Below are 11,907 nucleotides of genomic sequence, written 5' to 3'. Positions count from 1 at the left end.
TCTTCTTGAATATTCAGTATCTTCTTAGTACTATCCTTCATATCAGTTTAAAATTACACACAATTTTCATCATCATTAGACCTCAATCCCAATAAAAAGTACTATCTTTGCTCTCTATCACTCTTAGAAACATTCTCAAAGTGCCATTGAGTTTCATCACTATTTATTATATTTTATTCTCATTTCTCAAGCCATTGCATTCTAACTCCTACCTAATGACTCCTCGGCATCAGCACACTGTTAGATCATAAGTGATCTCTGCTTCACTAAATGGATCCTTTATTTCTCTTTTAGTTAAACTTTTAATAGAATTCAATCCCATTCACCACTTCTTTCTTCTTAACCATTTCTTCTTTATATTTTCTTGGTCTCTTCATCCACCGTCCTTGTCTCAATTACTACTTAAATCATGTGTTTACACATGTGCACATGCTGAGAAGATTTCTTCTTTAGGTTTCAGTTCACTTATTCTTTGTCAGTTAGCATCTCCTCAAATGTCCTAAATAGTAACAACTAAAACTCCACACCTCAAAAATGAAACAAAGTAAACAATATCATCATCCCACATATGTTCTTATGTTAGTGAAGGTCACCATTTTTCAACTTGTTGAAAGAGTAAGGAATCTGGAATTCCCCCAATTTACTGTTTGTTTATCTAGATCAGTTACAAGATTTGACCTATTTTAAATAAGAAATTATTCTCAAATTGCCTGCCTCTGCTATGGCCTAGTCTTTGAAAGTGTTATACACTTTCTTCTATCGTTTTGCTCTTGCCGCATCATTCCTCTTTAATTAAATGAACCATTTTTCTTAACATCACTGGGTCTTCACACATCCTAATATTGTTGCCTAAATCATTCTTTGTCCTTTTCTTTACCTAACTGACTGAAACAATTCAGTTTGTAAAATACTTGTTCCAATCTATACTCCCTTAGAGCTCTTCAGGGAACTCCGACACTAAGTCAGTTACCTGTATATTATTTCTCATAGTACCAGGTTGATAATTTACCTTTTTTTGAGGTAATAATCAATACTGAAAGCTAAAAGTAATTTCTGTAGTTATTTGACTGATATATATTTTCTCCAACAATTTTAATTTCCCCAAGGATATGTCCATTACCATTTATCATTTTAGGTCCTGACATAGTAGACAACCAGACATGTTACTTAAATGAGTGAATCAGAAAATAAATAATCGAACGCTCCATAAATTGTGCTTAAACAACTAGATATTACATCTTAGAAAATTAAACTTAGCTCCCTATATCAGGCAAATGAAATGCTAAACAGGAGTATATGTATAACGGGATAAAGGGCTTCCCAGGTTGCACTGGCAGTAAAGAACCTGCCTACCTAGGCAGGAGACCTAAGAGATGCAGGTTTGATCCCTGGGTCAGGCAGATCCCCTGGAGGAGGGAATGGCAACCCACTCCAGTATTCTTGCCTGGAAAATCCCATGGTTTTCTACAGTCCATAGGGTCTCCAAGAGTCGGACACAACTGAAGTGGCTTAGCATGTGCACACATAAGGGAATAAAACACAGAAAATGTATTTTTAATCTTTGAGAAAGGCAAAAAAAAAAAAAAATGAAGACAATTTTTTTAAATGACGTGCTCGTCCAAAAAAAAGGGAAAAACAAAATATTTTAATTTATATAAAACTTTTTATTAAATATGAAAAATATATAACCTATATATATTACATAATGTTGTGTTACCAAGTCATGTCTGACTCTTTTGCCACCCTCTGGACTGTAGCCTAACAGGCTCCTCTGTCCATGGGATTTCCCAGGGAAGCATTCTAGAGTGGGCTGCCATTTCCTTCCACATGGGATTTTCCCAACTCAGGGGTCAAACTCATGTTTCGTACATTGCAGGATGATTCTTTACCTCTGAGCTACCTGGGAAATCCATATTGTATAACATATATATATTTAAATATAACTTGATGAAGTCTGATAAAAATACAATATCTTCTTAAAATAGCTGATTAGAAATTTCTCTTACTACAGGCAATACCACAGACAATATCAATTCAGTTTTGAAACAATGTTTGCTATTTTCTGACAAAAACTTTGATTTAGTTCTTAGGCATGCATGCGTGCTCAGTTGCTTTAGTCGTGTCCGACTCGGTGAGACCCCATGGAGTGTAGCCTGCCAGGCTCCTCTATCCATGGGATTTTCCAGACAAGAATACTGGAGTGGGTTGCTGTGCCCTCCTCCAGGGGATCTTCCCAAACTAGGGACAGTCTTCAGATAAAGATGTGAAAATCTTTTTGACTACAGCCTGGCATCTTTTCTGTTCAGAAGATCTGCTGTTAAGTATAAAAGATACACCTGTGTTTTTTCTTATTTCCTATGCCTACCTCAAAACAGGGTATAAGTTAGAATCTTTGTGAAATACATCAGTATAAACCAAATTAACTAAATTGATCAATTTTCAAATTCTTTTCATATATAAGTGGCTCTCTGTATCTATGAGTTCCACATCCATAAATTCAACCAACCACTGATGGAAAGTATTTGAAAAACAAAATTTCAGAAAGTTCAAAAAAAGCAAAACTTGAATGTACAGCAACTATTTATAAAGCGCTTACATTGTACTTCCCTTGTGGCTCAGATGGTAAACAATCTGCCTGCAATGCGAGAGACCCGGGTTCAATCCCTGGGTTGGGAAGATTCCCTGGAGAAGGTAATAGCTACCCACTCTGGTATTCTTGCCTGAAGAATTCCATGGACAGAGAAGCCTGGTAAGCTTCGGTCCATGGAGTCGCAAAGAGTGGGACATGAATGAGTGACTAACACTTTCACTTTCCACATTGTACTTAAACTATTTACACGGCATGTGCATTGAATCAGATATCATAAGTAATATAGAAATGATTTAAAGTATATGTAGGATGTGCTGAGATTATATGCAAATGCCACACAATTTTATATAAAGGGCTTGGGCATCTGCAGAATTTGGTATCCAAAGGATCCCTGGAACCAATCCTCCAGGGATGCTGAGGGACAACTGTATGCCCCAATTTAAACCTGCTAAAATCACTGGAATATTTCTTGAGGAAAAATAGCAAACAGAAAATTCCTAACAAAAGCTATATGCAATCTGAACATTTAGATTAATAAAATATTTATTTTTAATGGGTTTCACTAGTGACTCGGTGGTAAATAATCTTCCTGCCAATGTAGGAGTCTAGGGTTCCATCCCTGGGTTGGGTATATTCTCTGGAAAAGGAAATGGCAACCCACTCCAGTATTCTTGTCTGGAGAATCTCATGGATAGAGGAGCCTGGCAGGCTACAGTCCATGGGGGTCACAAAAAACAGTTGGAGACGACTTAGTGACTAAACAACAACGCAATATTTACTTTCAGGTCTAAAAATTCTTAGCCCTGTAACAAAATGTATTTTAATAATGAATATTTTCTTTTTCAATAAACATCTCTAAGTAAATAAATTTCCAGTAATAAGATTTTCTCCAAATGATAAATCAATACAGCTGATTTTCATTAATTAAATCTCCAATCTTACAGGGTTCTAACATAGTAAATAAAAGGCATGCAAAAATTTGCTCTATATTATGAGAGAATAGAACACTTTGCAATTTTATTCAGAACTTATACTAGCATATACTATTCTTTTACATTTTTGAACTTTATTATTAATCTTTGAAAATTCTAAACTTTTCCCAAACTTCCCAAGTTCACACATGCCTATGATCTGAAATGCCAGTGTCAACAGTAGTGGATCAGAGGTTTTTTTCTAGAATATAGCTAGATTTTAAACCACATATTTTTAAAACTTTGCTAGCCCAAACTTTCAGGAATATAGTCTTGTATTTTCTATTTTTCTATTTTCTATTTCTTTCTCAGTGAATCTGTAGTTGATTTTGTACTTCAAAGACCTTCACTTATCTAAGGCAACAGGAAATTTGACAAATATGTTTTCAGAAAATTGGAATCAAAACAAAGATCTAAACATTAGACACAGAATTAAATACAAATATTCAGTAAAGTAAGTAAGCAGCTTTTTTATATACTAATATTCCATAAATCTTATCCTTGTGTGTAAATTTCAAGTTTATAAAATATAATTCTTTGGTCTATACTAGTTAAAAACACAAATACTTTTAAAATACATCACTTTCAACCAGGAAAAAAAAGGGCAGGTAATCTTCTCTGTATGGACTAACAGACCTGAATATACACATACTGTTTACAATGTTTAATAAAACAATTACAGTCTTAAAGAAGCCATTCCTTGGTGGAATAAGATTTTCAATATTTGCAAGATTCGTAAAGTCACTTTTAGTCATTAACTTGTTGGTGTATCTAATTGTAATACCAAATTTTACATTTGTACATGTGAATATAATCCATTAATTCAGGGGTATTAGTATAATTACTAGTATTAATAAAAAGTTAACTGAATTTTGATACAATCCATATTAATATAATTCCTATGCTTTAAATTTGCCTTCACATGTGTATGAATGGACAGGTTTTGTATGCTTTTAAGTATGAAAGTGTAGTCTTTCTCTTTTCTGGAGTATCTGTGAATATCTTAAGACCAGTCTCACTTTCTCTACTGATGTCTTCTTCACTTTATTCCCCGGAAAACATCCTCATTTCACCCACTTTGTAGTATTTCCTTTGCTAAGATATGTTAACATGTTTACAGGGAAAAGGCCATTGTTTCAGCCACATAGCAAACATCACCTCCACCCATGTTGACCTCACAGGCTGAGTGCCATCTCCCCTGGAAGCCACAGCGTCCACCACAGCCTCGGCTGAGCTAGAGCTTCCTGTGCAGCTACCGGGGTGAGCAGAGTCGCCTGCTGCACACTTCACCCACTCACACGCAGTCATCTTTCTGTGTTCTGTTACCAGTTTTTATGTGCATTTAATTCTATTGGTCGTATCTCACTTGTACATGCTTCCTGAGTTTAGGAGTTACACCACCTCTCATTTCAATTTTTCATAGCATCTAAGAGCCAACCAATATTTTTTTTGGTGTGGTGTTACTTGATAAAGCATATGAAAAACATTAACAGAAAACAGTGTATCTTTGAACTTGTCCTGTCTTATCTGAAATATACTTAATCCTCTTTCATTTGTTTAATATTAAGTATTACACACACACACACACACACAAATTTCCACACATACTACATTTTTGTCAGGGCTATTTTACATACTATTAACACACCCCAGGTTCCCCTTACCCTTCTTTCTACCCTGCCTTGTAATGTTTGTTTGTTTTCTATCCCTTGATAACATCAGTAAGCAATATTTGTACAGAAATTACAGTCCTGTCAATCTATTATGCATTTTATTGATAAAGAGTAATTATACCGTGGAAAAGGCATTTTATAATAGTAAGGATGAAGAAACACTTTAACCAAGAAAATGAGACTATTTAGATCATTAAGTTGATTCTCAAAGCAAAAATATAATGATATCTGGATGACCCAAGGCCTTTCTTGACTTCTTTATTTAAATATCCAATTCTTTGACTGCAAAATACCCTTCACTGCTTTATTTTGCTTATTAGCATTCATGATCACTTATTACATACAATTTACTACTTCACTGTCTTTGTCATTTTTCCACTTTAATGTCAGTCCATGTGGACAGTGACTTTTCTTTGTTTTGTCCATTTATGTAGCCTCAGACCCTCGAAGAGTGACGGACATAAGGAGATGCTCAATAAATATTTGTTGCTGTGCTGTGCTAAGTTGCTTCAGTCATGTCTGACTCTTTGCAACCCTACAGACTGTAGTAAATCAAAGAATAAAAACCATAATCTTCAAGCTTATCTGTATCTTAAATTTGGTTAAGACTGCAAGAAAGAGTACACTAGGTGCCGTCTGTTTGGACATTTGCACCTGTATAGTATCTCCAGTACAGCTCCTATTAACACTTCATTAAAATGGCTGTAGAGAAATTAGGAAAATGTAGAGAAGTAGTTCCTAATACAAGGCTTCCCTGATGGTTCAGTGGTAAAGAATCCACTTGACAATGCAGGAAGATATGGGTTTGATCCTTAGGTTGGGAAGATCCCCAGGAAAAGGAAATGGTGATCAACTGCTGTGCTCTTGTCTGGAAAATCCCATGGATAGAGGAGCCTGGTAGGCTACAGTCTATGGGGCCATAAAGAGTTGGACATGACTTAGCAGCTAAACAACAGTTACTAATACCGACAGCCAGTGCTGCCTTCTTCTATCTGGGTTTCCCTGATAGCCCTTCCAGGGTTTCCCTGAGTTGGTACAGAATCTGCCTGCAATATGGGAGACCCCAGTTCGATTCGTGAGTGGGGAAGATCCCCTGGAGAAGGGGCAAGCTACCCACTCCAGTATTCTTGGGATTCCCCTATGGCTCAGCTGGTAAAGAATCCACCTGCAATGCTGGAGACCTGGGTTCAATCCCTGGGTTAGGAAGATCCCCTGGAAAATGGAAAGGCTACCCAAGCCAATATTCTGACCTAGAGAATTCCATGGACTATATAGTTCATGGGGTTGCAAAGAGTCAGACACGACTGAGCACCTTAAACTTTTATTTCCATCTGCCAAACACTCATCTCCTAGAGCGAGATTGTCACATAAGAGGAACATGTCATGCATTCACTGCCAGCATCAGAGCTGTGGTCAGAGAATTTGCTCAGGAAGAGTAACAGGCCATAATGTAGAATTCCAAATTCATCCTCCCAAGAGTGGAAGACTGTGGGAGATAGTGTATAAACAGCCCTCAAAGACGTTCACATCCTCATCCCTGAACCTGTGAATATGTTACCTTGTATGTCATGTCCCTGGTGACTCAGATGGTAAAGAATCTGCCTTCAATGGGGAGACCCAGGTTTGAACCCTGGGTCAGAAAGATAGTCTGGAGAAGGGAATGGCTATGTATTCCAAAATATTTGCCAGAGGAGCCTGGTGGGCTACAGTCCATGAGGTCACAAGAGTCAGACATGAATGAGTGACTAATTTATGTCATATTCCCAGTGAGGTATTTAATTGTTTAAACCTATTTTATGTGCAGGCTGTATATTGTCACCCTGCTTATTTAACTTATATGCAGAGTACATCATGAGAAACACTGGGCTGGAAGAAGCACAAGCAGGAATCAAGATTGCCGGGAGAAATATCAATAACCTCACATATGCAGATTACACCACCCTTATGGCAGAAAGTGAAGAGGAACTAAAAAGCCTCTTGATGAAGGTGAAAAAGTTGGCTTAAAGCTCAACATTCAAAAAACTACGACCATGGCATCTGGTCCCATCACTTCATGGGAAATAGATGGAGAAACAGTGGAAACAGTGTCAGGCTTTATTTTTCTGGGCTCCAAAATCACTGCAGATGGTGACTGCAGCAAGGAAATTAAAAGATGCTTACTCCTTGGAAGGAAAGTTATGACCAACCTAGATAGCATATTTAAAAGCAGAGAAATTACTTTGCCAACAAAGGTCCATCTAGTCAAGGCTATGGTTTTTCCAGTAGTCATGTATGGATGTGAGAGTTGGACTGTGAAGAAAGCTGAGCACCGAAGAATTGATGCTTTTGAACTGTGGTATTGAAGAAGACTCTTGAGAGTCCCTTGGACTGCAAGGAATTCCAACCAGTCCATCCTAAAGGAGATCAGTCCTGGGTGTTCATTGGAAGGACTGGTGCTTAAGCTGAAACTAATACTTTGGCCACCTCTGGCAAAGAGTTGAATCACTGGAAAAGACCCTGATGCTGGGAGGGATTGGGGACAAGAGGAGAAGGGGACGACAGAGGATGAGATGGCTGGATGGCATCACTGACTCGATGGACGTGAGTTTGGGTAAACTCCAGGAGTTGGTGATGGACAGGGAGGCCTGGCGTGCTGTGATTCGTGGGGTCGCAAAGAGTCGGACATGAATGAGTGACTGAACTGAACTGTTCTGAGTGAATAACAAACTTGAAATGTGACCCTTCCCTCATCTTTACTGTTGCCCTATGAATGCTTCTTGAATATAACCACTCAAAACAGATATGAATAAAATGAAGTTTCATTGTAGTAGATTTCTCCTTTGCAAATAAAGCATCAGATTAAGATTGATTTCAAAAAGTATATGCAACTTGAATTTTCTCAAAATATTGCCAGTACAGCAGAATGAAATAAATCTTACTTCTCTTATATCTTAACAAATTACTTGCTATTCCTTTTGAAAACAATATCTGTTTGGCACTCAAACAAATTTGAAGAAATGAAAACTAGGGTAAGAACTACAACCTAGCTATTTATTTTTAACAAAAGATCAAGGTAATAGTTCATCTTCTTAGTTTAAGGAGGTAAGAGATATCTTACCAATAAAACCTTCACCAACAGAAAGGATTATCTTGAATTATTTAAATTTACATTTTCCTATTCTTTCTGAGGCTGAATATCTCTTTATGGTATCTCTTTTATCTATGTGGTCTGTTCATGTCATTGTGGATTAATATCACAAACAATTTTGAGGAAAAAAAAGTGACACAAAATAGTTTATTCTATAAGATTCCATTTATTCATACAGTTTAAAACCAGGTAAATCTAATCTCTGCTATTATAAATTAAGACAAAATGTACTATAGTGGGGATTTATTCCCAAAAGGAATAATGATGTGGAATGGATAGCTGTTATGAAGATGAGGAGTTATTCCTGGAGACAGTGTCCAAGAGGCATTTCTCAGGTGCTTGGAATATTATTCAATTATATGGGTGCTGGTTACATCAATGTAGTATTTGTTTCCTAGGGCTTCTGTAACAAAGCAGCACAACTTGAATATCTTGAAAAAACAGATTTTGTTTTTCACAGTCTGGAAGGTAGAAGTTCAAAATAAGGTTGTGAGCAGAGCTGATCCCTAAGCACAATTTTCTAGGCGTATCTCTAAAGAAAGAACTAGCTTTAACTAGATCACATACCAAGATCTATTTCCAAATGAGGTCACATTTGGAAATAGGGAGTTAACACTTCAAAATATATTCTGGCAGCAACACAATGTATCCCCAAATAGTCATATTTATTTTGTGAAAATTAAACATTATACATTAATTGGCTGTTCTATTTTCTATATGAGTGCTTCACTTCCAGTATAAATTTAAAAAATGATGTGATTTACATTAAGGAAAAAATTAAATACCTAGGATAAATCTAGTGAAAGATAAACACAATTACTATGTAAAGAATTATGAAGTTTTATTGAAAATTACTGAAGAAGACCTAAATTAATGGTAAAATATCTTACCAATTCACTGAAATATTTACTTACATTACAAATACACAAACTCTGCCCAAATTGTTATAAACATTTAGTATAACTAAAATAAACATCCAATTATTAATTTTTTTCAAGAACTAAACAAGGTATTTCTAAAAATTGTACAGTAGGGCAAAGAGCCAAGAATGGACATTTTACTTCTAAAGCTGAAGAATGATAAGAGAGAATTTGGCATGGTAAATACAAAACTACATATTCTGAAAGCAACACCTGACAGTTTGATATTGAAATAAGTCAGACAGACACAGACAAATATTACCTGATATCAAATATGTGTGGAATCTGGAGAAGTCAATTTCTGAGAAACAGAGAAGTGATAGTTACCAGTGACTTGGTGTGAGGTAGGGAAATATTAGTCAAAGATAATGAAATGCTGGTCTGGATGAAGCACAAGCTGGAATAAAGATTGCTGGGAGAAATATCAATAACCTCAGATACACAGATGACCTGCCTCTTGAGAAACCTGTATGCAGGTCAGGAAGCAACAGTTAGAATGGGACATGGAACAACAGACTGGTTCCAAATAGGGAAAAGAGTACATCAAGGCTGTATATTGTCACCCTGCTTATTTAACTTATATACAGAGTACATCATGAGAAATGCTGGGCTGGAGGAAGCACAAGCTGGAATCAAGATTGCCAGGAGAAATATCAATAACCTCAGATATGCAGATGATACCACCCTTATGGCAGAAAATGAAGAAGAACTAAAGAGCCTCTTGATGGAAGTAAAAGAGGAGAGAGAAAACGTTGGCTCACAGCTCAACTCAGAAAACTAAGATTATGGCATCCAGTCCCATCACTTCATGGCCATCTGATGCAGAGAGCTGACTCATTTGAAAAGACCCTGATACTGGGAAAGATTGAAGGCAGGAGGAGAAGGGGATGACAGAGGATGAGATGGTTGGATGGCATCACTGACACAATGGACATGGGTTTGAGTGGACTCCAGGAGTTGGTGATGGACAGGGAGGCCTGGCGTGCATGGTTCATGGTGTTGCAAAGAGTCAGACACAATTGAACGACTGAACTGACTGACTGACACATATGACACCACCCTTATGGCAGAAAGTGAAGAACTAAAGAGCCTCTTGATGAAAGTGAAAGAGGAAAGTGAAAAAGTTGGCTTAAAACTCAACATTTAGAAAACTAAAATCATGGCATTCAGTCCCATCACTTCATGGCAAATAGATGGGGAAACAGTGGAAACTGTGACAGACTTTATTTTCTTGGGCTCTAAAATCACTGCAGATGGTGACTGCAGCCATGAAATTAAAAGCCGCTTGCTCCTTTGAAAAAAGCTATGACCAACCTAGACAGCATATTAAAAAGCAGAGACATTACTTAGTCAACAAAGGTCAGTCTAGTCAAAGCTATGGTTTTTCCAGTAATCTTGAATGGATGTGAGAGTTGGTCTATAAAGAAAGCTGAAGGCTGAAGAATTAATGCTTTTGAACTGCAGTGTTGGAGACTCTTGAGAGTCCCTTGAGTTGCAAGGATATCCAACCAGTCCATTCTAAAGGAAATCAGTCCTGAATATTCATTGGAAGAACTGATGCTGAAGCTGAAACTCCAATACTTTGGCTACCTGATGTGAAGAACTGACTCATTTGAAAAGACCCTGATGCTGGGAAAGATTGAAGGCAGGAAGAGAAGTGAATAACAGAGGATGAGATGGTTGGATGGCATCACTGACTCAATGAACATGAGTTTGAACAGGCTTCAGGAGCTGGTGATGGACAGGGAAGACTGGCGTGCTGCAGTCCATGGAGTCCAAAGAGTTGAACATGACCGAGTGACTGAACTGAACTGAATGAACTTTCAGTGGTAAGATTAACAAGTTTTAGAGATCTAATGTACGGCATGATGAATAAAGTAATAATATTGTAGTATATTCTTGGAAGTTGCTAATAAATATATCTTGAAAGTTTTATCATGAAAAAGAAAGGTACCTCTGTGATAGGACAGAGGTACTAGTCAATGCAATGATGGTAGTCATTCTGTAGTATATAAATCTATCAAATCAAAATGTTTGACTTAATGTTATATGTTGATTATGTCTCAATAAATCTTGGGAATAAAGTCTTTGTGTCTATCAAAAAGATACTATTGGAAAAGTGAAAAAAAAATATGACAACATGGAAAAATGTTTTCTGCAAACATAACCAACAAGACAGGGACTAACCACATCTACCAGTGTCCCAGTAGTAGTTAGTTGGCCTATGCATCCCACACAGAGTCACCTCTAGAGCATATGGCTCTGTAACCATAAGACATCTCCTATATAAGATCACTTCTCCAAGAACCAGAAACATGACCAAACTACCTAACACTGAGAAACAAATAGAGAGAATCAGAGAGAATGATGGAGACAGGATGTTTCAAATTAAGGAACAAGGTTAAATCACAGAAAAAGAAGTAAACAAAGTGAAGGTAACTGATCTATCTAACAGAATTCAAGGAAATGATCATGGGGATGCTCAGTGAACTCAGGAGAAGAGTGGGTGAGCACAGATTTTAGCAAAGAGTTAGAAAATATCAGAAGAAACACAGAGCTGGAGATTTCAATAGTTAAAATTTTAAAATACACATGGGGGAATCAGCAACAGATTAGATGACCCAGA

Source organism: Bos javanicus, chromosome 5 (genome assembly GCF_032452875.1).
Source record: "Bos javanicus breed banteng chromosome 5, ARS-OSU_banteng_1.0, whole genome shotgun sequence".
In the NCBI taxonomy this organism is placed as follows: domain Eukaryota; kingdom Metazoa; phylum Chordata; class Mammalia; order Artiodactyla; family Bovidae; genus Bos; species Bos javanicus.
The sequence above is the reverse complement of the archived record's forward strand: the minus strand, read 5'-3'. Positions refer to the sequence as shown.